A 27,612-nucleotide genomic window follows, 5' to 3' on the forward strand; every position below is an offset into this window, starting at 1 on the left:
CAGATAAGGTGTTATCTGAGCATGCTCGGGTGCTAAACGAGTGACTTCGGCATGCTCGAACAACATGTTTGAGTCCCCGCGGTTGCATGTCTCACGGCTGTTTGACAGTCGCAACACATGCAGTGATTTTTTTTTTCTTTCCGAGCACACCGAAGACACTATGTTAGCACCTGAGTATGATGGGATAACACCTTATCTGACCACATTCACTCATCACTAAGAGTGACATGAAAATATAGAGGACCAAAAATGATGAAACATGTTCAAGTAAAACCTGATTCACACAACAGTACATGTTTTGAAGACTTATTCCCTTTAAGGTTATGGTTTTGAACAATGTATTGATGATGTTGGGTTTTCCAGTGCAGTCGGAGTCTAAAAAATATATCAAATCCAGTTTAAAAAGAACATCTATTTAATTGTTATTAAAGTGTGTTTTCCGCTTTTGGAACACCCATGCAATTTGTTTAAAAAATTTTTTTTTTACCTTACTCACTCTCCCCAGGTCCAGTGAAGTTTGTTCTGTTGCTCCTAGAGTCTGTTATTGTCTGCAGTGCTGGCGTCACATTAACAGCGCTGCAGCCAACCAGCAGCTCTACGGTCAACTCATGAAGAGCTGAGCTCAGTTATCGGATGCAGCACTGCCGATGTGACATCAGTGCTGCGGACAATAACAGACACTGGGAGCAGCAGAGACTCAGGGCTGGACCTGGGGAGCAGAAGTAAAGGACGGCTGGTCGGTTTTTCAATATTGCATAATCACACAATGTTAATAAGAGATTGTATATCATTACTAGTTATTAGCCTTTTATTAAGGAGTCAGAGTTGGTGTGTGTGCAGGATCAGAATATGCCAATTTACAGAGGAACATTACAGAGACTACATAAGGAAAAACAGAATTGGCTACAAACTGGAACTCCACAAGGTAATTTTAAATGTGGCCATTGTAATTTTTGCAAATTTCATTTGGTAGATAAATATATACATATAGGACCAGTACGTCATGTAGTTCACGATCTGATAACATGTAGAACTACATATGTAGTATATGTAATATTTTGTCCCTGCGGATTTTATTATATTGGCAAGACCATCCGCCCATTGTTCGTAAGATTTAGGGAACACTGCAACTCAATAAAAACAGGAAAGGGGGTTCCGCGGTTAATTAGCCATTTACAAGCCCAGCATGAAGGCAATGCGGCAGTCATGCGGTTTGCTGGTTTGGAAAGGGTTACGCTCCCTCCACGGGGCGGTGATTTGCACAAACTGCTTCTTCAGAGGGAAGAAAAATGGATACTGCGAGTCAATGCTACGGGACCTCTAGGTCTCAATGAGAGATCTGATATGACAGTCTTTTTACAAATTAGAAATAGTATTTTGATAGTAGTACATATTAGTTCGTTCATTGTGTGTCACGTTACATTAGGTGATTATCTTGTTTTTAACTAATGTTTTGTTTTACCTGATTAGTAGGAGTCTTGATGTCACAGCTGGTGCTGGGTTGGGGGCGGCAACTTTGTAGCGTCTTGTTCGCATAAAGTTCCCCTCCTCCCAGTCGTACCTCAGACCTGTAGAAGCGCATCGGCGCGAAACAGTCCGTCGTCTCGTGACACTTACGCTCTCCTGTAAGACCCTGCTAATGATTTTATGCCACAATAAAGCTTGAAAACTAATTCCGGATGGTGAGTGCTCCTTTTCAGTTTTTTCTTGGAGTATTGACATAAGGAAAAAGCTTTGTGTAATAGTCTACTGGGACATACGGTAATTCCATAGTATTATCTCCAGCTCATCAGCACAGTAAATAGGTAAGAACATGTGGAATACACCGTATATCAGGCACCTATTGGGATTACACATGACCAATCACATTCCCTGTTCTGCCGTCTACTGTATTAATTGGTCTTTAGGGCCCTTTAAAGATCACACTTCCTATGGGGTATTATAAGATAGTGAAAAGTAGGCCAAGAGCTAAATTTACACACCGCACAAGACGGAAGAGACCGCAGTAGTCTGGAATAACTGAATACACGTGTGCCATGAAGATGCCCCCCAACGTCAGGACATTCCCCTCATGTGCAGCCATCTATGAGCATTTCAGTCACTGAACAGTACCATGAGATAAGGTCTGCCCCGAAGTTCTGCATGATCACTAATGAAGACATGTGTCAATAAAATGCCCCCGCGGTATGGCTCATCTTCTAACTGGGCACACAACTATCGTATTGGGTACAAAGGTCACTACAGACATCTGGATTACAACCTCTGGTAGCATACCGAGGAGCCATCTACAAACAGGAGCCTAACCAGCAGACGTGTGGCTCCTATAAGGTACACGGACCCCCAATGTACAGTCACAGAGGTGGAAAAATCCCTAGTACAAGGCACAATCCAGACAAAACAGAGGTATCAAATCTAGTGGCAAACAATCCAGACTGCAGATTTCATCTTCCAAAGGGTCTCGGAAATGTGAGACCTGGGCTCTGCCTGGTTGTTATGGTGCTTCTAGAAATGTCAGCACAGCTCTCTCGATGTAGTAAGCCTAGGGCAGGGCCCAAGAGGGTGGTACACGATACAGTACATGGTTCACTGTTTCCAACACAAACTCTTCAGCCATGCACTGGACATCATGCACAATTCGTTTTATCCAGAATGTTCAAAAACATTGGATAAATTCCCTCTATGGTAAAAGGGTATTCTAGTTCTTCAGAATTGTTCATCTAAACTTAAAGGTGTTATCCAGGTCTCTTGATATATATTTTTTAAGAACTTACAGGTAGGTATTTCCATACTACCTCTACTTTGCCTGCTGCCCATCTCTGCTGGCAATATTGCTTCCTGTGATGTCACATCCACAGGGCAGCTTCTCTTCTGCTCTGTCGATTGGGCGTCTCTGCCGATGTCATGCTGACTGACAGCTGGCTCCCCGCGGGCTAACTGCAGGAAGCCAGCGGTCAATCAGTATGATGTCTGCAGCGACTACCTGCTTGTTAAGGTCTAAACCCGTAAAAAAAAAAAAAAAAATACAAAAGTCCCCAATAATCCCTTTTAGCACCTCACACACTTTAAATAGCTGTTGGTTGAACGTTGGCTTGGCTGACAGCCATGTTGCCCAACTCTCCACACCTAGGAGTCCACGCTCTGCCAAACACTGGTGTTTTGTATGAGAGAGGCCCTGATGTGTGGCAGCTTATCACTAGAGATCAGAAAGATTGGCAGTTCAGAATCGGACCTTACCTTCCCGGACGTCACCTGTCGAGTGTTCGGTCAGCGGTAGTCTAATATGTGTGGGGGCCTTTAGCATAGACCATGAGTACTTTGATGCCTATGGTTCCGACTCTGTATCCCCACCAATCAGCAGTTGGAAGGAGCTGCAGGATCCCAACAACTTCATGGTATGCTGTACTTTTAGTAGCGATTGTGCCCGATATTACAACTTCATCCCACTGAAGTGAAAGGAACTAAAACTACAAAACCAAGTACAGAAGCTTCTAAGAACTGCTCTAAACAGAGCAGATCGGTGGAATAAAGTGCTAACTGGTGGAATTATTAAAGAAAGGGAAGGGGAGAACTCATTTTTCAGTTTCCTTTTCATCATTTTATATCTCACCTCTTCATCTCAGCTTTTTTTCCCTTTTTTTAGCGTTTGCACAATTGTCTAACATGCGCCATTTTAACGCCTTAATTTGTTTTATGATGGATATATACACATCGCAGAGAGTGTCAGGGTGCCTGTGGTTTGGCTCTGAAGCTGAGCCCACTCCACACGGGTCAGATGCCCAGCATCTGCCTCTAGTAGCACCTGTTAACCTCTTAAATGCCCCCTGTCAATCACTGACATGTGAGCGATGTGATCCAACACGATGGGTTGCACGGCATCTGGAGCAGCCATAGTTTTTATAATATACTGCAACAGTAAATGTGATCAAAGTGATCAAACGATTGCAGGATCAAGTCCCATATGAAGATTGAGAAATAAAAAAAATTGTTATCAACTTGTCTATAATTACCGGTATATAAAAATGTTTAACCTCTATGGTAATTGTCCCGAAGAGAAAAAATTTAAATGTTATTTTTGTTGTTCCGCCACCCATAAAAATGCAATAAATGATGATGCTGCGGATAGGCGATTGAGGGGTTAAAGCATATGGAAAGGGCAATATCCAGACTGTTCAGAGATGGGGTGTGTTTTACAGGCACCTATAACTTTAGCTTGGTGTGCAGCTCTCGCACATATTTCTCTCCAGCACTTTATAATCTAGAAGAAAACGCGGATGATGCTATGATGATTGTAAGCCACGTAAACTTGTAACAATGATTTCATGGAGATTTACTAGGTATTTATCTACACTTTAGTGCATTCTGCATTATGTAGCATTACACACTCCTACAACGTGACGGCCGTTGGCATAGTTTGTAGCTCTTCACATTGGCATATGATGGCTAATATCCAAGAAATTTATCTCTTTCTTGCTATAATTTACTGCATAAATACCAAGGACTCCATAATCTTTATTTCCCCAGACACTAACCACAGTTGTCGTTTTGGAGTACGTGCCGTGGCCTCCCAGTCACAGATTTATTATTTTTTCTATTGTGGTGAGCAGCCTGGCATTGTTCGGTGGGACATGTTAAGCTGTATGGCTCAACCTTATATTAGAGACTTGAGATCCAGGGTCTGGATTACAGCGTCTATTTTAGTTTAGTTATTCTTGTTTAATTCATTTTTCTAATCTGAACAGTCCAAGCGGTGGAGAACCCAACCAATCCTACTGGCGACTGCGGTCGTTAAACGGCCACTGATCGGTGGTTGTTTTTAATTGCTCGTTTAGACCAGTTGAACGCAATTCTGTGCACTCAGAACAATTACTAATATGAATGTCCTGTGCACACATTAGAATTTTATAGGCAGCACACCTGTTGTTTACATAGGTTGATGTGCTGCCGAAATATTCATCCTTTGGCCTGAGGAACGATATGTCAGTTGTTTGCTTTCCTGTTAAAATGGACTGGTAGTCTGGAACGAGCAGTCCTATAAACACTTATTTCCCGATCGGCAGCCCATCTAAACAGACCCTAACCATCAGCAGATCTTAGCCCTAGTTTTTAGTGCAGAGGTGAATGTACATTTACTGAGAGTATAAAGTGCTCTAAGCTTGTAGATTAACATGTCCAAAATATTTTTGGGAATGGTAAAGTATAAGAAATTTGTTTTATCAATTTGGTGCAACATTCACCAGCACAAAAAGACAGACAAGTAAAAAAAAATACTTTATATTAGGTATATATTAATCCATAGGACTGGAAAAAAAAATCTGGTATATTAATGATATGGTGTAAACACTAAAAATATGGGTAAATAACATACTTCCAAGCTGAAAGCTTACTAGAGAACATTTACTAATAATAATGAGCCATATACTTCAACTTCGCCCACTGGGCAATGCTAGGTTGTTTACGTCAATGAAATGGAAAAAAACAACCCTGTAAAACAATTAACAAGGTTTACATCTGGGGAAAAGAAAATACTGTGGGGTCTTTAACATTCATGCGCAACCTTTTTCCAGTAAATTATGCAAAAAAAATTGACTCGATAAGGATTAGGCAACATATAAGGCACAATAAAAAAAAATTGCATTTCACCTAATCAATTCTATGGTGCCGTATTGCGACCTGTGACCTTCTGCGACAACATTGCAACTGTTAACAAATGTGTTAATTTCCTGCTGCTGGTCACATAGATAGACTTCAATGGAAGGCCCATGAGACTGATGTGGGTACGTCTTCCCAGCAATTTACCCATTTCTGCACTGTAAAGTCACAGCGCTAAAATAACTGCGCAACAGCAAGCCGTACACAAGTTGTAGATGGTGCGACTGTTCTGAGAATTGCGGTCACACGACATATGTTACCGTGCAGACCTAGCCCAAGTCTCCTCTATTATGTTTTCCCTTCTTGAATTTGATGAACTCATCACATGCCAATGCGTGAAGAGCTACAAACTATGCCAAGTCCTAGGAATGTGTAATGCTACATGATGCAGAACTTGTAGTCACTGAGATGAAGATTAATACCTAGGAGATCCATGTAAACCATTATTACGAGTTTACGTGGCTTACAACTATAGCATCACCCTCGTTTTCTTAGTTTATAAAGTGCTGCATACCAAGCGAACGTTAGAAGTCAGCTGTAAAGCACACCTCATATCTACACAAAGCCTGGAAATAAAAAAGCTGAATCACGGGCGACCTTACCTCCTCCATTTACTGCTGAACTGCCTTATGATGCACGGTTGTCAGTTACAAGAATGTGATATACCGTAAGTAGCGTGCGTCCTAACATGAACAACTCGCTCTACTCCCCTATGAGTTTTCTACTGTGTAGTGTTCACTCGCTTTCTTGCTTAGTGTAGGCTTTGGTCACATAGATTGCATTTATATGGTTGGGTTTATTAAAGAAATGGTCTCACAAATGCACTTAAAGAGACAGGAATGAACACACTTCATGCCCATCGACGCAATACAACGTGAGCTTGTACAGTTCATTTGGTCGGTGGCACATCCTGTTGACAGAGAGGTGCTGTCAGTGTCGACAGACTAGAATTTTTAAGACCACAAAGATGGAAGTGTTGGCCATTTTATCAATTTCTGTGCCCAGGGTAATAGCGAGAAATTAGCGTTTATGAGGCCTTTGCCCAGCAGCTGTTCTCACCAGTCACATCCCATCTTTCTGCATATAGATAGCGGTTGAATTGTACATCCAGCACTTTAAAGCAGGGCTGTGGAGTCAGAGTCAGTGTCCGTGTCCATTTTGCTGGATTTGGAGTTAGTATAAAATAGACCAACTTCAAAAATGTATAATAAATTGGGTACAGTACAACACAGAATTTGTTAAAGTTAGGTCATCATACTGAAGGTCATATTTAAAAAAAAAAAAAAACTTTTCAAAAACCCTATCCCCAAGCACAACTCTTAACCCCAATGCTAACGTCAAAGTATGAAACAAATAAAAATTATAAAATAAAAAAAATAAATAATCTGACTTAGGCCAGAGTCACACATGCGAGAAACACGTCCATGTCTCGCATGTGAAAAGCAAGCTCTGGCGCCGGCACTCCAGAGCGGAGCGTGCAGCTCCATGTGTTGCTATGCGGCCGCACGCTCCGCTCCGAAGTGCCGGCGCCAGAGCTTGCTTTTCACATGCGAGACACAAACGTGTTTCTCGCATGTGTGACTCCGGCCTAAGGGGATGACACAGGCAGGGGGATGATTTACTTTTGATGATTGGACTTTTGATCACTGTGATTGTAAATTAAAAAATAAAAAGGACAAAACCGACAAAAAGTGAAAAATTTAGTGTATAAGATGTAATATTTTATTATTAAATCAGAGAGAGAATAATGGAGCAAAAGAGAGACAATGTAGACAAAGCAGTTGATTAACACTAAGGACGCAAATCCAGAAAAAAATTAAACTAGTGGCCAAAAGTAACGGATTAAAGATATAATAAGGCCAAGTTGCGATTCACAATGTCAAAAATAATTAATGATGAAGTGAACAGTACAAAATGTATAAGAATTGAAGAAAAAAAAATTATTTAAAAAGTGTTATACATAAAATACACAGTAGTCAGCTGTAAAGTGCTTGGTGTTGATGAAATGAAAAACTCAGTGTAAAGGTGAAGTCAATGCAAGCAAGAAGAGAAAAAAACAACAGTGAAAATAGTGTATAAATAAATTGGAAAAAGCAAACATGGTGTATAAGTACATTAGAAAGGCAATGTTGCAAAAAATGGAGAAGGGAGACAACCAAAATAAAAATCTGGCCACAATGAAACTAAACAAAGAAGTATAAAGGTACCTTCACACTGACCAACTTCACAACGATATCGATAGCGATCCGTGACGTTGCAGCATCCTGGATAGCGATATCGTTGTGTTTGACACACGCAGCAGCGATCTGGATCCTGCTGTGACATCGTTGGTCGCTGGGGAAAGTCCAGAACTTTATTTCGTCGCTGGATCTCCCGCAGACATCACTGAATCGGCGTGTGTGACGCCGATTCAGCGATGTCTTCACTGGTAACCAGGGTAAACATCGGGTTACTAAGCGCAGGGCCGCGCTTAGTAACCCGATGTTTACCCTGGTTACCAGTGTAAATGTAAAAAAAACCATACACTTCATACTTACATTCCGGTGTCTGTCCCCCGGCGTTCTGCTTCCCTGCACTGACTGTGAGCGCCGGATGGCCGTAAAGCACAGCGGTGACGTCACCGCTCTGCTTTACGGCCGGCTGGCGCTCACAGTGCAGGGAAGCAGAACGCCGGGGGACGCGACAGACACCGGAATGTAAGTATGTAGTGTTATTTTTTTTTTTACTTTTACACTGGTAACCAGGGTAAACATCGGGTTACTAAGCACGGCCCTGCGCTTAGTAACCCGATGTTTACCCTGGTTACCCGGGGACTTCAAGATCGTTGGTCACTGGAGAGCTGTCTGTGTGACAGCTCTCCAGCGACCACACAGCGACGCTGCAGCGATCGGGATCGTTGTCTAGATCGCTGCAGCGTCACTAAATGTGACGGTACCTTAAGGCCGGCTTCACACTCAGCGTATGAAAATACGGTCCGTATATTACGGCCGTAATACGCTGAAATGTCCCGAAAATAGTGGTCCGTAGCTCCTCCGTAGGCAGGGTGTGTCAGCGTTTTTTGCGCATGGCATCCTCCGTATGTAATCCGTATGGCATCCGTACTGCGTGGTTTTCTCGCAGGCTTGCAAAACCAACATACCGCTATAGAAATGATCCATGTGTCCCAAAAAGAAAAAAAAATATATATATACTGTCTATATATATATATATATACAGTGGGGCAAAAAAGTATTTAGTCAGTCAGCAATAGTGCAAGTTCCACCACTTAAAAAGATGAGAGGCGTCTGTAATTTACATCAAATGTAGACCTCAACTATGGGAGACAAACTGAGAAAAAAAAATCCAGAAAATCACATTGTCTGTTTTTTTAACAATTTATTTGCATATTATGGTGGAAAATAAGTATTTGGTCATAAACAAACAATCAAGATTTCTGGCTCTCACAGACCTGTAACTTCTTCTTTAAGAGTCTCCTCTTTCCTCCACTCATTACCTGTAGTAATGGCACCTGTTTAAACTTGTTATCAGTATAAAAAGACACCTGTGCACATCCTCAAACAGTCTGACTCCAAACTCCACTATGGTGAAGACCAAAGAGCTGTCAAAGGACACCAGAAACAAAATTGTAGCCCTGCACCAGGCTGGGAAGACTGAATCTGCAATAGCCAACCAGCTTGGAGTGAAGAAATCAACAGTGGGAGCAATAATTTGAAAATGGAAGACATACAAGACCACTGATAATCCCCCTCGATCTGGGGCTCCACGCAAAATCCCACCCCGTGCGGTCAGAATGATCACAAGAACGGTGAGCAAAAAATCCCAGAACCACGCGGGGGGACCTAGTGAATGAACTGCAGAGAGCTGGGACCAATGTAACAAGGCCTACCATAAGTAACACACTACGCCACCATGGACTCAGATCCTGCAGTGCCAGACGTGTCCCACTGCTTAAGCCAGTACATGTCCGGGCCCGTCTGAAGTTTGCTAGAGAGCATTTGGATGATCCAGAGGAGTTTTGGGAGAATGTCCTATGGTCTGATGAAACCAAACTGGAACTGTTTGGTAGAAACACAACTTGTCGTGTTTGGAGGAAAAAGAATACTGAGTTGCATCCATCAAACACCATACCTACTGTAAAGCATGGTGGTGGAAACATCATGCTTTGGGGCTGTTTCTCTGCAAAGGGGCCAGGACGACTGATCCGGGTACATGAAAGAATGAATGGGGCCATGTATCGTGAGATTTTGAGTGCAAACCTCCTTCCATCAGCAAGGGCATTGAAGATGAAACGTGGCTGGGTCTTTCAACATGACAATGATCCAAAGCACACCACCAGGGCAACGAAGGAGTGGCTTCGTAAGAAGCATTTCAAGGTCCTGGAGTGGCCTAGCCAGTCTGCAGATCTCAACCCTATTGAAAACCTTTGGAGGGAGTTGAAAGTCCGTGTTGCCAAGCGAAAAGCCAAAAACATCACTGCTCTAGAGGAGATCTGCATGGAGGAATGGGCCAACATACCAACAACAGTGTGTGGCAACCTTGTGAAGACTTACAGAAAACGTTTGACCTCTGTCATTGCCAACAAAGGATATATTACAAAGTATTGAGATGAAATTTTGTTTCTGACCAAATACTTATTTTCCACCATAATATGCAAATAAATTGTTAAAAAAAACAGACAATGTGATTTTCTGGATTTTTTTTTCTCAGTTATATATATATATATATCTCATTAGACACATATATGTATATATATATTACTATTTTTTCCAGCGCTATACAGCTTGAAAGCCGGTAATTCAATTACCGGCTTTTTCTTTCTCCTTCCTAAAACCCGACATGATTTGAGACATGGTTTACATACAGTAAACCATGTCTTCTCTCCATTTTTTTTGCAGATTCCACACTACTAATGTCAGTAGTGTGTATCTGCAAAATTTGGCCGTTCTGGCTCTTAAAATAAAGGGTTAAATTGCGGAAAAAATTGGCGTGGGCTCCCGCGCAACTTTCTCCGCCAGAGTAGTAAAGCCAGTGACTGAGGGCAGATATTAATAGCCTGGAGAGGGTCCACGGTTATTGGCCCCCCCCTGGCTAAAAATATCTGCCCCCAGCCACCCCAGAACAGGCACATCTGGAAGATGCGCCTATTCTGGCACTTGGCCACTCTCTTCCCATTCCCGTGTAGCGGTGGGATATGGGGTAATGAAGGGTTAATGCCACCTTGCTATTGTAAGGTGACATTAAGCCTAATTAATAATGGAGAGGCGTCAATTATGACACCTATCCATTATTAATCCAATTGAATGAAAGGGTTAAATAAAACACAAACACATTATTTAAAATTATTTTAATGAAATAAAAACAATGTTTGTTGGAGTATTTTATTCTACGCCCAATCCAGTCACTGAAGACCCTCGTTCTGTGAAAGAAAAAACATAATAAACCAACAATATACTTACCCTCCGCAGATCTGTAACGTCCAACGATGTAAATCCTTCTGAAGGGGTTAAAACATTTTGCAGCAAGGAGCTTTGCTAATGCAGGCTGCTCCTCGCTGCAAAACCCCGGGGAATGAGTCTATATATAGATCAATGAGCTATATTTAGCTTCATTTGCGGTGAGGCGCCCTCTGCTGGATGTTCATAGATCGTGGGAAATTTAGAAAGCTCCCAGGCTTTCTAGGCAAGTTCCCACGATCTATGAACATCCAGCAGAGGGCGCCTCACCGCAAATGAAGCTAAATATAGATCATTGATCTATATATAGACTCATTCTCCGGGGTTTTGCAGCGAGGAGCAGCCTGCATTAGCACAGCTCCTTGCTGCAAAATGTTTTAACCCCTTCAGAAGGATTTACATCGTTGGACGTTACAGATCTGCGGAGGGTAAGTATATTGTTGGTTTATTATGTTTTTTCTTTCACAGAACGAGGGTCTTCAGTGACTGGATTTGGCGTAGAATAAAATACTCCAACAACCATTGTTTTTATTTCATTAAAATAATTTTAAATAATGTGTTTGTGTTTTATTTAACCCTTTACTACAATTGGATTAATAATGGATAGGTGTCATAATTGACGCCTCTCCATTATTAATCTGGCTTAATGTCACCTTACAATAGCAAGGTGGCATTAACCCTTCATTACCCCATATCCCACCGCTACACGGGAATGGGAAGAGAGTGGCCAAGTGCCAGAATAGGCGCATCTTCCAGATGTGCCTGTTCTGGGGTGGCTGGGGGCAGATATTTTTAGCCAGGGGGGGGGCCAATAACCGTGGACCCTCTCCAGGCTATTAATATCTGCCCTCAGTCACTGGCTTTACTACTCTGGCGGAGAAAATTGCGCGGGAGCCCACGCCAATTTTTTCCGCAATTTAACCCTTTATTTTAAGAGCTAGAACGGCCAAATTTTGCAGATACACACTACTGACATTAGTAGTGTGGAATCTGCAAAAAAAATGGAGAGAAGACATGGTTTACTGTATGTAAACCATGTCTCAAATCATGTCGGGTTTTAGGAAGGAGAAAGAAAAAGCCGGTAATTGAATTACCGGCTTTCAAGCTGTATAGCGCTGGAATAAATATTAATATATATACATATATGTGTCTCACTGACATATATATATACCTATTCTATGTGTACACATTTATTCTACCTATTCTACTGGAAGCTGTCAGTGTGATTTTACTGTACACCGCACTGAATTACCGGCTTTTCTCTCTAACAGCGCTGCGTATTTCTCGCAAGTCACACTGCTTGTCCGTGTGAAATCCGTATTTTTCACGCTTCCATAGACTTTCATTGGCGTATTTCTTACGCAGTATGGTGACAAACGCAGCATGCTGCGATTTTGTACGGCCGTAGAAAGCCGTATAATACTGATCAGTAAAATACGGCAGATAGGAGCAGGGGCATAGAGAATAATTGTGCCGTATTTTTTGCGAGTTTTACGGACGTAGTTTCTGCGCTCTTACGTCCGTAAAACTCGCAAGTGTGAAGCCGGCCTAAGAATGCTTAAGAAAATAGTGTGGTCTCACTCTCCTGGGATGGCGTGCCTCCCCAATGTGCGTTTCGGCTTGTTGCCTGACTAAGGCAGGCACTTCTTTGATTAGTTTCATTGTGACCAGATTTGTATTTATTTTGGTTGGGGACTGGAAAAAAAATGGGACCTGATCGTGGTCTCCAGATATTTTCTTACTCTGGGGTGGTGGTGGTGGAGCCTTTACCCTTATTCCCGATAGATGTGCACACGTTGCAGATTTCCTGCAGAACTGCAGCTTTTTTTTCCGCGCAGAAACGCTGCAGATCTGCAAGTGATTTACAGTACAATGTATATCAATGGCAAAACAAAAATGCTGTGCTGATGGCGCTGAAAAATCTGCACTGAAAATGCAGCAGATTCAAAAAAGGAGCAGGTCACTTCTTTTGTGCAGTTCTGCTGCGTTTCTGCACCCATTCCATAATAGAAATCTGCAGGGGTTAAAAAAAAAAAGGAAGAAATCCGCACAAAAATCTGCACCGTGTGCACAGACCTTAAAAAAAGGAGCAGATTCTGACCTGCGTTTTCTGCCAAGAAATTCAGAATCTGCACAGGAAATTCCACAGGCAAATCTGCAACGTGTGCACATGGCCTTAAAGGGACTCTCTCAGCTGAATTTGGCGGGCCCTGTGTCCGGTCCGATGGGCGGCGTTTTCTCTTCTTTCATTCACCCCTTCCTTTCCCGCTGGCCGCAATATTTTCTTGAATTTCATAAGGTTTCCTCCGAAGTACACGTGTGTGCAATGCAATCTTGCCTTGCACACACGTAATATGCTTTGCCCAACTGGGGGCAAAGCCAAAAAGCATTAGTGCGCATGCGCCGCCGCACTATGTCCCGGAACACAGCGAAATACTTCCGGGACAAAGTGCGCCGCCGCATGCGCACTGATGCCTTTTGGCTTTGCCCGCAGTTGGGCAAAGCATACTGCGCGTGCGCAAGGCAAGATTCCATTGCACACACGTGTACTACGGAGGAAACCTACTGAAATTCAAGAAAATATTGCGGCCAGCGGGAAAGGAAGGGGTGAATAAAAGAAGAGAAAGCTCCCATCGGACCGGACACAGGGCCCGTCAAATTCAGGTGACAGAGTCCTTTTAATGTGTATCAGTGGTCATAAAAGGGTTAAAACAATATTTAATCGGGACTTTCATTTTTTGTGCAAATGTTCCCTCCCACACTTCCATGTAATTTTTTTCAGTGTGTATGTCCGTTTTGTATATCCATGTGCCATCTGGACAAAGTTTTTAACATGAACAATTTAATAAAAGGACAAATACATGATTAAGACAAGTCGAAATGCATTGGTTGTTACTATGGCACCTGTGCCAACCATGTGCCTATAAGTGGATTAAGCACTAAATGTTCATTTTAAACTAAATTGTGGCCCGATTCTAACGCATCGGGTATTCTAGAATATGCATGTCCCCGTAGTATATGGACAATGATGATTCCAGAATTCGTGGCAGACTGTGCCCGTCGCTGATTGGTCGAGGCAACCTTTATGACATCATTGTCGCCATGGCAACCATTATGACATCTACGTCGATACTGTGCCTGTCGCTGATTGGTCGAGGCAACCTTTATGACATCATTGTCGCCATGCTGTGCCCGTCGCTGATTGTTCGAGGCCTGGCGGCCTCGACCAATCAGAGACGCGGGATTTCCTGGACAGACAGACGGAAAAACCCTTAGACAATTATATATATATAGATGGCTCAATAAAAGCTTTATTTTACTTAAAAAGGGCGCCTATCCTACGTTGCTGGATCACCACTCCTTTTTTCCTGTGGCCGCTCAGAACTGATCTGTGCGAGGCTTGGACCTGTATTGGGAATTACACACTAGGAGAGGTGAGCTGACAACATTTTGTTTTTTCATACTCCTGGCTTTGGCTTACAAATACGGAGGTAAAAAAAAAAACACCAAATACTGAACGTGTGCACGTGGCCTAAAGCTACGGTCACATGATCAGTTTTTGGTCAGTATTTTACCTCAGTATTTGTAAGGTAAAATCAGAAGAATAACAATCAGAAGAAAAGTATAATAGAAACACGTCCCCACCTCTGCATTTATCACCCACTCCTGGTTTTGGCTTACACATACGGAGGTAAAAAACTCACCAAATACTGCTAGTGTGAACGTGGCCTAAGGCTACGGTCACATGATCAGATTTTGGTCAGTATTTTACCTCAGTATCTGCAAGGTAAAATCAGGAGAGGAGCAACCAGAGGAAAAGTATAATAGAAACACGTCACCACTTCTGTATTTATCACCCACTCCTGGTTTTGGCTTACAATTACTGAGGTGAAATACTGACCAAATACGGAGCATGTGAATGTCGTCTAAGGCTACGATCACACAATGGGTATTTGGTCAGTTTTTTACCTCAGTGTGTGTAAGCCTAAACCAGGAGCGGGACAATCAGAGGAAAAGTAAACACGTCACCACTTCTGTATTATCACCCACGCCTGGATTTTGCTTACAGATACTGATAGTGTGAACATAGCCTTAGGAAGAGACTGTGCCAGGGAAAAGAGGAGCGATGTGCCAGACACCTGCACTCACGTGGCACAGAGTACATGCCTTGTAGACCTTGTGACAAATACTTCTGTGTTGTGGCCTAGTTGGATGCCCATAAACAACACTGCAGCAGCCACACCCTATGACAACACTTCACAGCAGGTTTCTGTTTGCACTTTTTACACTGCGCAGACACATGGGTTAGTGCTTACTCCACCAAAGGGAGTCACACGGCTCTTATAATGGCAGTATAAGTAATATGCCCAGGGGTTCGCCGCTGGTATGCTGCCCGATGTGGCACAATCTTACAGGCAGGCTGGAGACCCCAGAGCCACCTTCACATGCAGCAGCCAGAAGTGCCAACAGTAGGAGAGTGTATCCACACACTGCATTATTCATGTCTGACAGTCCGCAGAATGCTATTTCTGGAGACTGATGCAGTTATCAATTTTTTTTGTGATAAACGAGCCCAGTCTAATGAACAGTCCTTCTTTACTCAAGTCAATGACATCTCACCCTTATGGAACATTTATATTATGTGACTAAACAGCCCAAAGTCTTATTTGTCCTAAGGTTCAATGAAATAGAGCACAATATGGAATTTTCCTTTTTCCGTTTTTTTTAATTTAGTGCCATAGATGTGTGATTTTATTTATATTTTGTTTTAGTTACGGTATGTTTTCTTTTATATTTTATTGTATACCTGTGTTATTTTATATTACTTTATATATATTTAGATATACGTGTGTCATATATGTCATTTTAATTCGATATGTGCACATATTCTAAGGCTATGTTCCCACAATGAGGTTTTGGTGCGTTTTTGACGTTGCAGCTTTTCTGCTGCATTTCTGGAAAATAGATTACCGTACTTGCATTACGCAGCTTAAAAAACTCACCGTGGGAATGTAGCCCAAGGATATATGCACGCGGCGTCTTTTAGACGCTGGTGTACCCGATGAGTTTTTTTATGCCGGAGGCTTTTATATCTATTGATTTCCTTTTAGCCTTTTTAAAGTTAAAAGTTACCCACTGATCTTTAAAAGTACCAAAAAAATGACTACAAAAAATACAGCAATGGGTTGTAGCAGAGTACTTTTGCTGAAAAAAAAAGTGCAAATGAACGTCACATATTGTGTGCTCACCTGTGTACAGGATGAAGTGAAAAAAAAATACTGGGGGTTGTAGTAACTCAACAGAATCGCATCATGCGTGTATATAATAAATACTAGATGGTGGCCCGATTCTAACGCATCGGGTATTCTAGAATATGTATGTAGTTCATTTATGAAGTTTTCAGAATAATGCAATTTATACACAGGATTCGGCCGGCTGCATAGGCAGCATCAATAGTAAAGAGTTGGTCACACAGGGTTAATAGCAGCGTTAACGGACTGTGTTACACCGTGGCATAACGCTGTGTAACGCAGCCAATAACCCCGTGTGAGCGCTGACTGAAGGGGAGTATGGAGCGGGCACTGACAGTGACAGAGTAGGGACGGGCGAATTCCTGGCTGGACTATGCCTGTCGCTGATTGTCTGTCACGGAAATTCTGCGACCAGACAGACAAACAGACGGAAGTGCCCCTTAGACGATTATATATATAGATTCACGAAGGAACTTGCACCTTTTTTGCAGGGAATTTCTCTTTTTTTGCTGTTTTTCTGCACCTTATAATATGTTCGCCATTTTTCTTTTTTGTTGGTCAATGTCGGTGACTATCAAAAGAAAACAAAAAAAAACAACAATTGGCGAACAGCTTAAAGAGGTGAAAAATAAATAATCAATTAAGGAGGGAAAAAAACAGCAAAGAAAAAAATGGAAAGAGAAATTCACTACACAAAAAGGTGCAAATTCAATGAAGAAAGTGCAGTGCTATTGAGTTACTACTACCCCTAGTATATATTGTGATATCACTGTGTACACAGGTGAACACACAATCACACCATGTACTGCCACAGTCAATCCCCCCTGATGGATCGCCCAACAGATTAGAGGTGACAGGGTGCTCAATAGACCCCAGACAAAAGCCCTACGCCATGTATTTGGACACTTGCTGCATTTACAGCTGTGCGCGCTCTTCAGGATAAATTGGCTGCATCAGCAAACTACAGAATGAGCTGGCGATAGGTGCGGGGATGAAGTTGGCCCTGTTAATGACACAGGAATGACAAAATATAGATTCTGCACTTTATGCTACATTATAGCAGATCAACATACCAGCATTAGCAGGGGACACCGATTTGACTCATGTACACATCTTTTTTTTTTTATGAATAAGGGTATGTGTCCACGTTCAGGATTGCATCAGGATTTGGTCAGGATTTTATGCAGGTAAAATCCTGATCAAATCTGCACCTGAGGTCACTGGCAGGTCACCTGCGCTGTCCTTGCGTTGTTTCTGCAATGTAAGGACATGCTGCGTTCTTAAAAGACGCGCCGCATGTGCGTTTCCGCGGGTCTGCCGCCTGCGTCTTTTAATGCATAGTGGAGACGGGATTTCATGAAATCCCCTCCACTATGCTGTAACATCTGGACGCTGCGTTTTTGACGCTGCAGCTCAACGCAGCGTCAAAAACGCAGCGTTTCCTGAACGTGGAAACATACCCGTACAATTTTATGTAATAAAAGAGAAGCAAAACATATGTCACCAAAAAGATTTTTTTTTCATATGTTCATTTTTTTTTTATCTGTGTGACAACAAAAAAATGTACAGACATGTCCGTTTTTTTTATCCCATTCACGGATCAAGTCTATTTGTCCTGGACGGCACACGGATAACTATGGTGATTAATACTAATGTACAGGAGATGCTTTGTCATTTATTTTCCTTCTATATGTGAAAATCACTGAGGAAAGTGAGGCAAAAGCTGACAGTGCCCAAACACTGGTGACACTCGGAGCGTTTCTTGTAACTCCGGACCCCTGAATGAGGGGATGCATCTACAGCCCTACCATAAAGAATAAGACATTCATTACAGACACCAGGTTATAACAGCGGACGGCTGACAGCATGCTTACGTCAGGAAATAATCCTCATATTGAAGACTGAAATTCCTAGAACAGGAAGATGCACAGAATTGTCAGTGCCATGCCATGTGAAAGCTGGCACTTATGGGCAGTGGGGTCACTAGACAGCCATCATGAAGTAGAGTGTGAGCCCCCGGGGCAGGACTGCCTCTCCAACTGTTTCTTTACATTCCCGCCATTGTTTCGTGCAGTGTGGGCCATGTCATAAATAAAATCCAGTTACAATGCTTTTATGAAGGGGAGTCCAGTGTAGACCCCATAAAAGAAGATCTCACTGATGAGAGACCATAGTCATCTTTTAGCCACGAGGGTCCAGTAATGCGAATGTTGGGCAGGCGATTCAGGCAGATCTAGACAATAGTCTCTACGCCCATAGGGCCTGTTGGGGTACCAGCCACATGCAGATGATCTGATGTAAGGTGCCACGGCTGTTCTCTGCTCAATCATATCTGGCGTCACAGACGAGCACAGGGCTGTGTGTGCATTATTTGGGTACTAAGCATGGGATTAGCTTAATTGGGGATCATTTAGAGGTCTGAAAAGGTACCTACAGGCCATAATAAAATACTCATGTAGGTAACATACGTACTTTGACTTAAGGTACCGTCACACATAACGATATCGTTAACGATATTGTTGCTTTTTGTGACGTAGCGACGATATCGTTAAGGAAATCGTTATGTGTGACAGCGACCAACGATCAGGCCCCTGCTGGGAGATCGTTGGTCGCTGAGGAAAGTCCAGAACTTTATTTCGTCGCTGGATCTCCCGCTGACATCGCTGGATCGGCGTGTGACGCCGATCCAGCGATGTCTTCACTGGTAACCACGGTAAACATCGGGTTACTAAGCGCAGGGCCGCGCTTAGTAACCCGATGTTTACCATGATTACCAGCGTAAACGTTAAAAAAACAAACACTACATACTTACCTACCGCTGTCTGTCCCCGATGCTGTGCTTCTCTGTACTCCTCCTGCATCCTGTGTCAGCGCCGGACAGCCGGAAAGCACAGCGGTGACGTCACCGCTCTGCTTTCCGGCTGACCGGCGCTGACAGTGCAGAGGAAAGCAGAGCGCCGGAGGACAGACAGCGGAAGGTAAGTATGTAGTGTTTGTTTTTTTAACGTTTACGCTGGTAACCATGGTAAACATCGGGTTACTAAGCGCGGCCCTGCGCTTAGTAACCCAATGTTTACCCTGGTTACCGGGGACCTCGGGATCGTTGGTCGCTGGAGAGCTGTCTGTGTGACAGCTCTCCAGCGACCAAACAGCGACCAAACAGCGACGCTGCAGCGATCGACATCGTTGTCGGTATCGCTGCAGCGTCGCTGAGTGTGAAGGTACCTTTAGGGCACCTTCACATATATGTATTTTGACCACATGTGCAATGGATGGCACACGGACCAATGTTATTCTACAGGTTAGGGCACAAGGATGACGTTCCACACAGACCTCAGGTCTACGTTAGTCTGATCCAACTTATGGACCATACTAGTGCATGCAAAAAAGTAGGAAGTCTGTGCACTGGCACAAGAAGTGGCACTGTGGACTGCAATGTTCAGATCTCGTCTGATGGACAAACCATGCTTAATCAATTCACGGCCCCGGTGGGTGATGTGTCATTGTGTCACATGAGCGCTGCTGCCAGTCAATAGCCGCGGATTGGTTGCTGTGCTCACGTGACAAAGTCACATGATTGCCAGTGCAGGAGGCGAGTACAAGCTTTTCTTATTTTATTTGGGGGACTTGGGCATTTAAGATGGTGCTATCCCAGCAGTGCCTCTTTAGCCATAGGCCGGGATCACACATGCAAGAAATACGGCCGAGTCTCGCTCGTTAATACCCGGCATTGCCACCGTCACTTAGGAGCGGAGCGTGTGGCTCCATGTATTGCTATGCGGCAGCACACTCCGCTCCGGAGTGACGGCAGCAATGCTGGGTATTAACATGCGAGATTCGGCCGTATTTCTCGCATGTGTGATCCTGGCCTTACTCTGAGACACTATTACATGGGTCAATATGTGAGATTTTGCATGCTTCATCCTACCAAACACCAGAAGATCACCCCAGCTTTCTCCTACAGGGAGATACTACGACAGATAAGTGACTGTCTGTACAATACAAGGGCAACTCTGATACACCAGAACGTGAGCTGCTGTAACTGGGAGGCTGCTCATGCTGGCTCCATGTATTGTATGCAGCCGTAGCGCTATATAACGCCTCTCCAGGCTCCTCCAATAGTATCTGACCACAATAGCCCTGTACGGATGTCAGAGCCATAGGGAGACCATGTGGCTCAGTGCAGTGTGAATAAGCCCAGAGCCAGGTAAGATATTATTATTACGATGATGATGATTATACGCTGTCATTTTCGATAAGACGTAAACAATTATTTTCATACCTCTGATCCCATTTCTAAACAGACAGGTGACCACATCGCTTGGTTATACACCACACTACGGCTTATCCGACGGCACAAACCAATTACAACGGAGGCCATTCACAACAACTAGAATCAATCTGTAGGTCATTTACAGCCATGATTACCACTGTGGTCATGACAGGCGTAAAGGAAACCAGGGCACACGGGCAATGCCAGCCTTATTCTATGCCTTCTTGTGTTTATATATAGAGCCATCAATTACATGGAAAATGGCAGCTACCAGTAATTACGTGGGATTATCATGCACACTACCAGGTGCGCACTACACGCGGCACATTGCTGATGTATACTAGGCCTGCACAGGATACATGTATATACATACTGTATATATCTGGTTGGCATGGCGATGCCCCATCTAACACCTCATTATGACTAGCTCTATGAGAATGGTATAGAGCTATGATGGACACAAACCCCCTTACCATGACATCTACCTGGCACCACCCGTTAATGCATCAGTATCATGGACTTCTGCCCACCCAGCCTGGAGCAGATCAAGACGTACCGGAAGATTGTGGAGGATGCCAAAGAAAAAGGAGAAGCTGCTGCAGCTCACTGCCTTCATGGTTAGGCCGGGGTCACATTTGTGAGTGCAGCGCAAGTCTCTCGCATCTACAACTGACACTGCCGCCGGCACTCTGGACCGGAGCGTTCAGCTGCATAGAAATACATGTAACCGCACACTCCGGTCACGAGTGCCAGGTATTGATGCGTGAGTTTCTCGCATTGCACTCGTAAGTGTGACTCCGGCCTTACAGCCAGACTGGTACCCTATTGGCTTTCTATCTGGTAAGATCCAGGAAGATCACTAGAGAGGAAGCAATTCATGAAATCCGACAGCTCCGGAGTGGATCCATAGAGATAACTGAGCAGGAAAAGGCTGAGACAGCTCCGCCACCACCTTAAAGGGGTCGTCCACTACTACAACAAGACCTTCTTAAACTAAATGTTCAGCCTTTATGAAATAAAGCCTATACTCCCCTCCCATGTGTACACGTTCCAGCGGTGTCGGCACTCGCGGTCCCGGGGCTGTGATGTGTTGTTGTGACACGTGATGTCCAGCGCCCAATCAGCGCTGCTGTCACGGTCCCCACCTTCAGACAAACTGAACATGAAGAGGAAGTATGGCATCATGTGTCACAACACCACATGACCTCACCTGGGGAGAGCGAGTACTGAGACTGCGGGAACGGCGCAGGCAAAGGAGGAGAGTACAGACAAACTGAACATGAAGAGGAAGTATGGCATCATGTGTCACAACACCACGTGACCTCACCGGGGAGAGCGAGTACTGAGACTGCGGGAACGGCGCAGGCAAAGGAGGAGAGTACAGACAAACTGAACATGAAGAGGAAGTATGGCATCATGTGTCACAACACCACATGACCTCACCGGGGAGAGCGAGTACTGAAACTGCGGGAACGGCGCAGGCAAAGGAGGAGAGTACAGACAAACTGAACATGAAGAGGAAGTATGGCATCATGTGTCACAACACCACGTGACCTCACCGGGGAGAGCGAGTACTGAGACTGCGGGAACGGCGCAGGCAAAGGAGGAGAGTACAGACAAACTGAACATGAAGAGGAAGTATGGCATCATGTGTCACAACACCACATGACCTCACCGGGGAGAGCGAGTACTGAGACTGCGGGAACGGCGCAGGCAAAGGAGGAGAGTACAGACAAACTGAACATGAAGAGGAAGTAAGGCATCATGTGTCACAACACCACATGACCTCACCGGGGAGAGCGAGTACTGAGACTGCGGGAACGGCGCAGGCAAAGGAGGAGAGTACAGACAAACTGAACATGAAGAGGAAGTATGGCATCACGTGTCACAACACCACGTGACCTCACCGGGGAGAGCGAGTACTGAGACTGCGGGAACGGCGCAGGCAAAGGAGGAGAGTACAGACAAACTGAACATGAAGAGGAAGTATGGCATCATGTGTCACAACACCACATGACCTCACCGGGGAGAGCGAGTACTGAAACTGCGGGAACGGCGCAGGCAAAGGAGGAGAGTACAGACAAACTGAACATGAAGAGGAAGTATGGCATCATGTGTCACAACACCACGTGACCTCACCGGGGAGAGCGAGTACTGAGACTGCGGGAACGGCGCAGGCAAAGGAGGAGAGTACAGACAAACTGAACATGAAGAGGAAGTATGGCATCATGTGTCACAACACCACATGACCTCACCGGGGAGAGCGAGTACTGAGACTGCGGGAACGGCGCAGGCAAAGGAGGAGAGTACAGACAAACTGAACATGAAGAGGAAGTAAGGCATCATGTGTCACAACACCACATGACCTCACCGGGGAGAGCGAGTACTGAGACTGCGGGAACGGCGCAGGCAAAGGAGGAGAGTACAGACAAACTGAACATGAAGAGGAAGTATGGCATCACGTGTCACAACACCACGTGACCTCACCGGGGAGAGCGAGTACTGAAACTGCGGGAACGGCACCGGCAAAGGAGGTGAGTACAGAATTTATTATTTTATTGGGGCTGAACATTTAGTTTAAGAAGGGGTTGTCCTAGTAGTGGACAACCCCTTTAAGTGCCAAGAGGAAGCTTGGAGCTCCCAGAGGACTTTAAAATACAATGAAGGGACTCAGTGCTACATGTAGTATTTATATACAATGTCGGGCAGCATGGTGGCTCAGTGGTTAGCACTATTTTGCAGCACTGTGGTGCTGGGCTCAAACCCCACCAAGGACAACATCTTTAAGGACTTTGTATGTTCTCCCCGTGTTTGTGTGGGTTTCCTCCAGGTTCTCCGGTTTCCTCCCACACTCCAAAGACATACTGATAGGGAATCAAGATTGTGAGCCCCAATGGGGACAGTGCCAATAATGTATGTAAAGCACAGAGGAATTAATGGGTCTATATAAGTGAGTAAAATAAATTTATATAGCACCACTGATGCATAGGAGGCCTGCACAGGAAGCAGATGTGTGTGTTTGTGTATATACATACATACCAGAGGTGGACATACACCCAAAAGCAAGAGGGCCCACTTCTTCCTCCAAGGTAGGTGGAATTGTGCACTATGATGACCTACAGTGCAAAGGGCTCATATATTGTTCCTGCACAGGTGCCCTCTTCTGACTGTCCCCCAGTGATTTATATACACATTATATAGACAGATAGCATCCAGGCACATCAGCGGTGTATGCAAGGCCTGCACAGCACAGACGTGTGTGTATATATGTACACACACTTCACCAGCCAGATCACTGGTGTACAGGAGGCCTGCACAGGACACAAGGGTGTATATATGTATACACACACACACCTCACCAGCCAGATCACTAGTGTACAGGAGACCTGCACAGGACACAAGGGTGTATATATGTATACACACACACACACCTCACCAACCACATCACTAGTGTACAGGAGACCTGCACAGGACACAAGGGTGTATATATGTATACACACACCTCACCAACCACATCACTAGTGTACAGGAGACCTGCACAGGACACAAGGGTGTATATATGTATACACATACCCCTCACCAGCCACATCACTAGTGTACAGGAGACCTGCACAGGACACAAGGGTGTATATATGTATACACATATCCCTGACCAGCCACATCACTGGTGTACAGGAGGCCAACACAGGGGTGTATATAATGAAGTGATGAAAAATAACACCAGCACCCTCAGCGATAAAGGAAAAGCACAAACTTATGGATACAGAGCAGCAGGCAAACTTAGGATCCTGTGTGTGAAATCCAGAGAATAAACCATATATTTTATCTTTGTGTTTGGTGTATATATATATATTGTACACACACATATCACTGGTGTAAAGGAGGCCTACAAGAGGCACAAGGAGAGATATGTATGTATGTAATATATATATACACACACACACACACACACAGACAGACAGACAGACATACATACACACACACACACATCTCACAGGCCATATCACTGGGGTGTATATAATGTACACACACATCACTGGTGTACAGGAGGTCTGCACAGGACATGGGTGCATATAACGTACACACACACATCACTGGTGTACAGGAGGTCTGCACAGGACACGGGTGTATATAATGTACACACACACACTACTAGTGAACAAGAGGCCGACAGGAGTGTATATAATGTACACACACACTACTAGTGTACAGGAGGCCTGCACAGGACACAGGGGTGTATATAATGTACACACACACATTACTAGTGTACAGGAGGCCAACACAGGAGTGTATATAATGTACACACACACTACTAGTGTACAGGAGGACAACACAGGAGTGTATATAACGTACACACACACTACTAGTGTACAGGAGGCCGACACAGGAGTGTATATAACGTACACACACTACTAGTGTACAGGAGGCCGAAACAGGAGTGTATATAATGTACACACACTACTAGTGTACAGGAAGCCGACACAGGAGTGTATATAATGTACACACACTACTAGTGTACAGGAGGTCTGCACAGGACACAGGGCTGTATATAATGTACACACACACACTCTACTAGTGTACAGGAGGTCTGCACAGGAGACTAGGCTGTATATAATGTACACACACACTCTACTAGTGTACAGGAGGTCTGCACAGGACACTGGGCTGTATATAATGTACACACACACTCTACTAGTGTACAGGAGGTCTACACAGGACACAGGGCTGTATATAATGTACACACCCACACACTACTAGTGTACAGGAGGTCTGCACAGGGGTGTACATAATATACACACACCTTAATAGTATACAGGAGGTCTGCACAGGACACAGGGCTGTATATAATGTATACACACACACTACTAGTGTACAGGAGGTCTACACAGGGCTGTATATAATGTACACACACACTACTAGTGTACAGGAGGTCTGCACAGGGGTGTATATAATGTACACACACACACTACTAGTGTACAGGAGGCCGACACAGGGGAGTACATAATATACACACACCTTAATAGTATACAGGAGGTCTGCACAGGACACAGGGCTGTATATAATGTATACACACACACACACACTACTAGTGTACAGGAGGTCTACACAGGGCTGTATATAATGTACACACACACTACTAGTGTACAGGAGGTCTGCACAGGGGTGTATATAATGTACACACACACACTACTAGTGTACAGGAGGCCGACACAGGGGTGTACATAATATACACACACCTTAATAGTATACAGGTCTGCACAGGACACAGGGCTGTATATAATGTATACACACACACACACACTACTAGTGTACAGGAGGTCTACACAGGGCTGTATATAATGTACACACACACACACTACTAGTGTACAGGAGGTCTGCACAGGGGTGTACATAATATACACACACCTTAATAGTATACAGGAGGTCTGCACAGGACAGAGCTGCAGCAGCTGGCGGAGGCACAGGTGGTAGATGGGCACAGCGTACAATGCACGGAAATACCAGCACACTACCCTGGCAGGTGGGTACACATATACAGTACACACAACCGTCTAGGAGCAATCATCTGCTATCCAGCCAGCAGCCATCTCCCCCATGACTGGCCATGGAGCAGAGGTGATGCCCCCCAGCCCCCCACAGCAGGCCGGCAGTGATGAGCAGCCTGATGCTCCGCCGCCCCGGCACACACCGGTCCGTTCCCTGCCGGCTGATGCACTCACCGGTCCGCTGTCCTCCCGTCACCCCGCTGTGCTGCTAGGATGGATGCCAGGGGACTCCCTGGGCTCCTCTGCCTCCACAGTCCCGGGTCACCTCCCGCCCGCCGGTCAGCCCGGGGAATTAGGAGCGGAGCCGGGCAGATATCACTGATATGTAGAGGGAGGAATGAGAAGGAAGTGAAGATGGCTGCTGGAGAGGAATTGAATGGCTTCACATCTCCCCCTCCCTCCTTCCTTCCCTCGGTGTGTGAGTGATCAGAGCTGCAGGGAGGAGGAGACAAAGCCGCGCGGCCCGGGCACCTCACACCGAGCGGCCACAGGTGGTGGCACAGGGCAGCGCAGCCATGGGGACCACTGCCCAGCCCCCGTGTTCTGAGGGTACATGTGCCATGTCTGCCATCCTGTACCCATGTCATGGGGCTGTGCAGGGCGCCATGATGGCTTCCATCGGTTACTAACCATTGCCTAGGCTGCTTCTTCCTTTCCCCTTCTAGCATTCTCGGTCCTATCCACAGTAGATACATCATTGCCCCTCTTGTGGGATTTACCATGGATCTGCCCCTATATGTACCACCCACATACACCAGGCGATGACAGGATGCTTCTGGGATATTTCATTACCAGACTGTCCATGGCCGCCATGGTCCCCCATAAGGTGCTGATGGGGGACACCTCGTAGCTCCTGACAGGCTCCTGATGTGCAATACCAGACTCAACCATCACTAGGGGTGGTGCTGTTTGTGAAAGCAGCTTTGGTTTTCTATTCCTGGACATCCCCTTTAAGCGCTAAAGAAAATACTTTTGTAGGTCCATGAGCAGACAGATATCACAAAAAGGAGAAATGGAGCATAGCTTCTTCAACATGTCCCTTCTTGAGGTCCATATGTGGAGTCTGTAGGCCATGTGCACACGTGGAGTATTTGTGTTGGGGTACGTGCACACGGTCAGTAATCGGCAGCGCTTCGGTCGCAGCAAATGTCCTCCGCTTCCGTAGCGCTGCCGCTGTTGAACACAGGTGATCACTGAACCGTGCGGATTCACCGCATCCAATACATTGTACGGATTTCTCTCTTGGAGGCTCGCCTCTGCACAAGATAAACAAACATGCTCCGGTCCGGAGAGACGTGCCTGTCTGTCTCCGAGGGTGATCCGCGCGCAGTGGTGCACGTGTAAGAGGAGGCACCAGACCCGGGGTATTTCTTGTGCCGGGTCCGGAACTGTCGGACTGTTACCTTTGTTGTCTGGGGGAAAGCTTAGAAACCGGACCG

At 44.9% G+C, this 27,612-nt stretch overlaps 1 protein-coding gene across 3 annotated transcripts in view; it reads right to left on the reverse strand.

Annotated features, from left to right (window-relative positions):
- CDC42SE2 (CDC42 small effector 2) overlaps nucleotides 1-27,007 on the reverse strand; it is a 117,981-nt gene extending 90,974 nt beyond the window's left edge. The window contains exons 1-2 of one of the 3 annotated variants that reach the window (XM_069762346.1): nucleotides 26,348-26,577; nucleotides 16,835-16,925 (exon numbers count right to left, since the gene is read on the reverse strand). The gene's annotated coding sequence lies outside the window, so the exon portion shown is untranslated. Of the gene's footprint in view, nucleotides 1-16,834; nucleotides 16,926-26,347 lie in introns of all 3 variants that reach the window. The other 2 variants (XM_069762351.1, XM_069762344.1) reach the window with 2 other exon arrangements.
- Nucleotides 27,008-27,612: the final 605 nt, after the last annotated feature.

This window comes from Ranitomeya imitator, chromosome 1 (genome assembly GCF_032444005.1).
Source record: "Ranitomeya imitator isolate aRanImi1 chromosome 1, aRanImi1.pri, whole genome shotgun sequence".
NCBI lineage: Eukaryota > Metazoa > Chordata > Amphibia > Anura > Dendrobatidae > Ranitomeya > Ranitomeya imitator.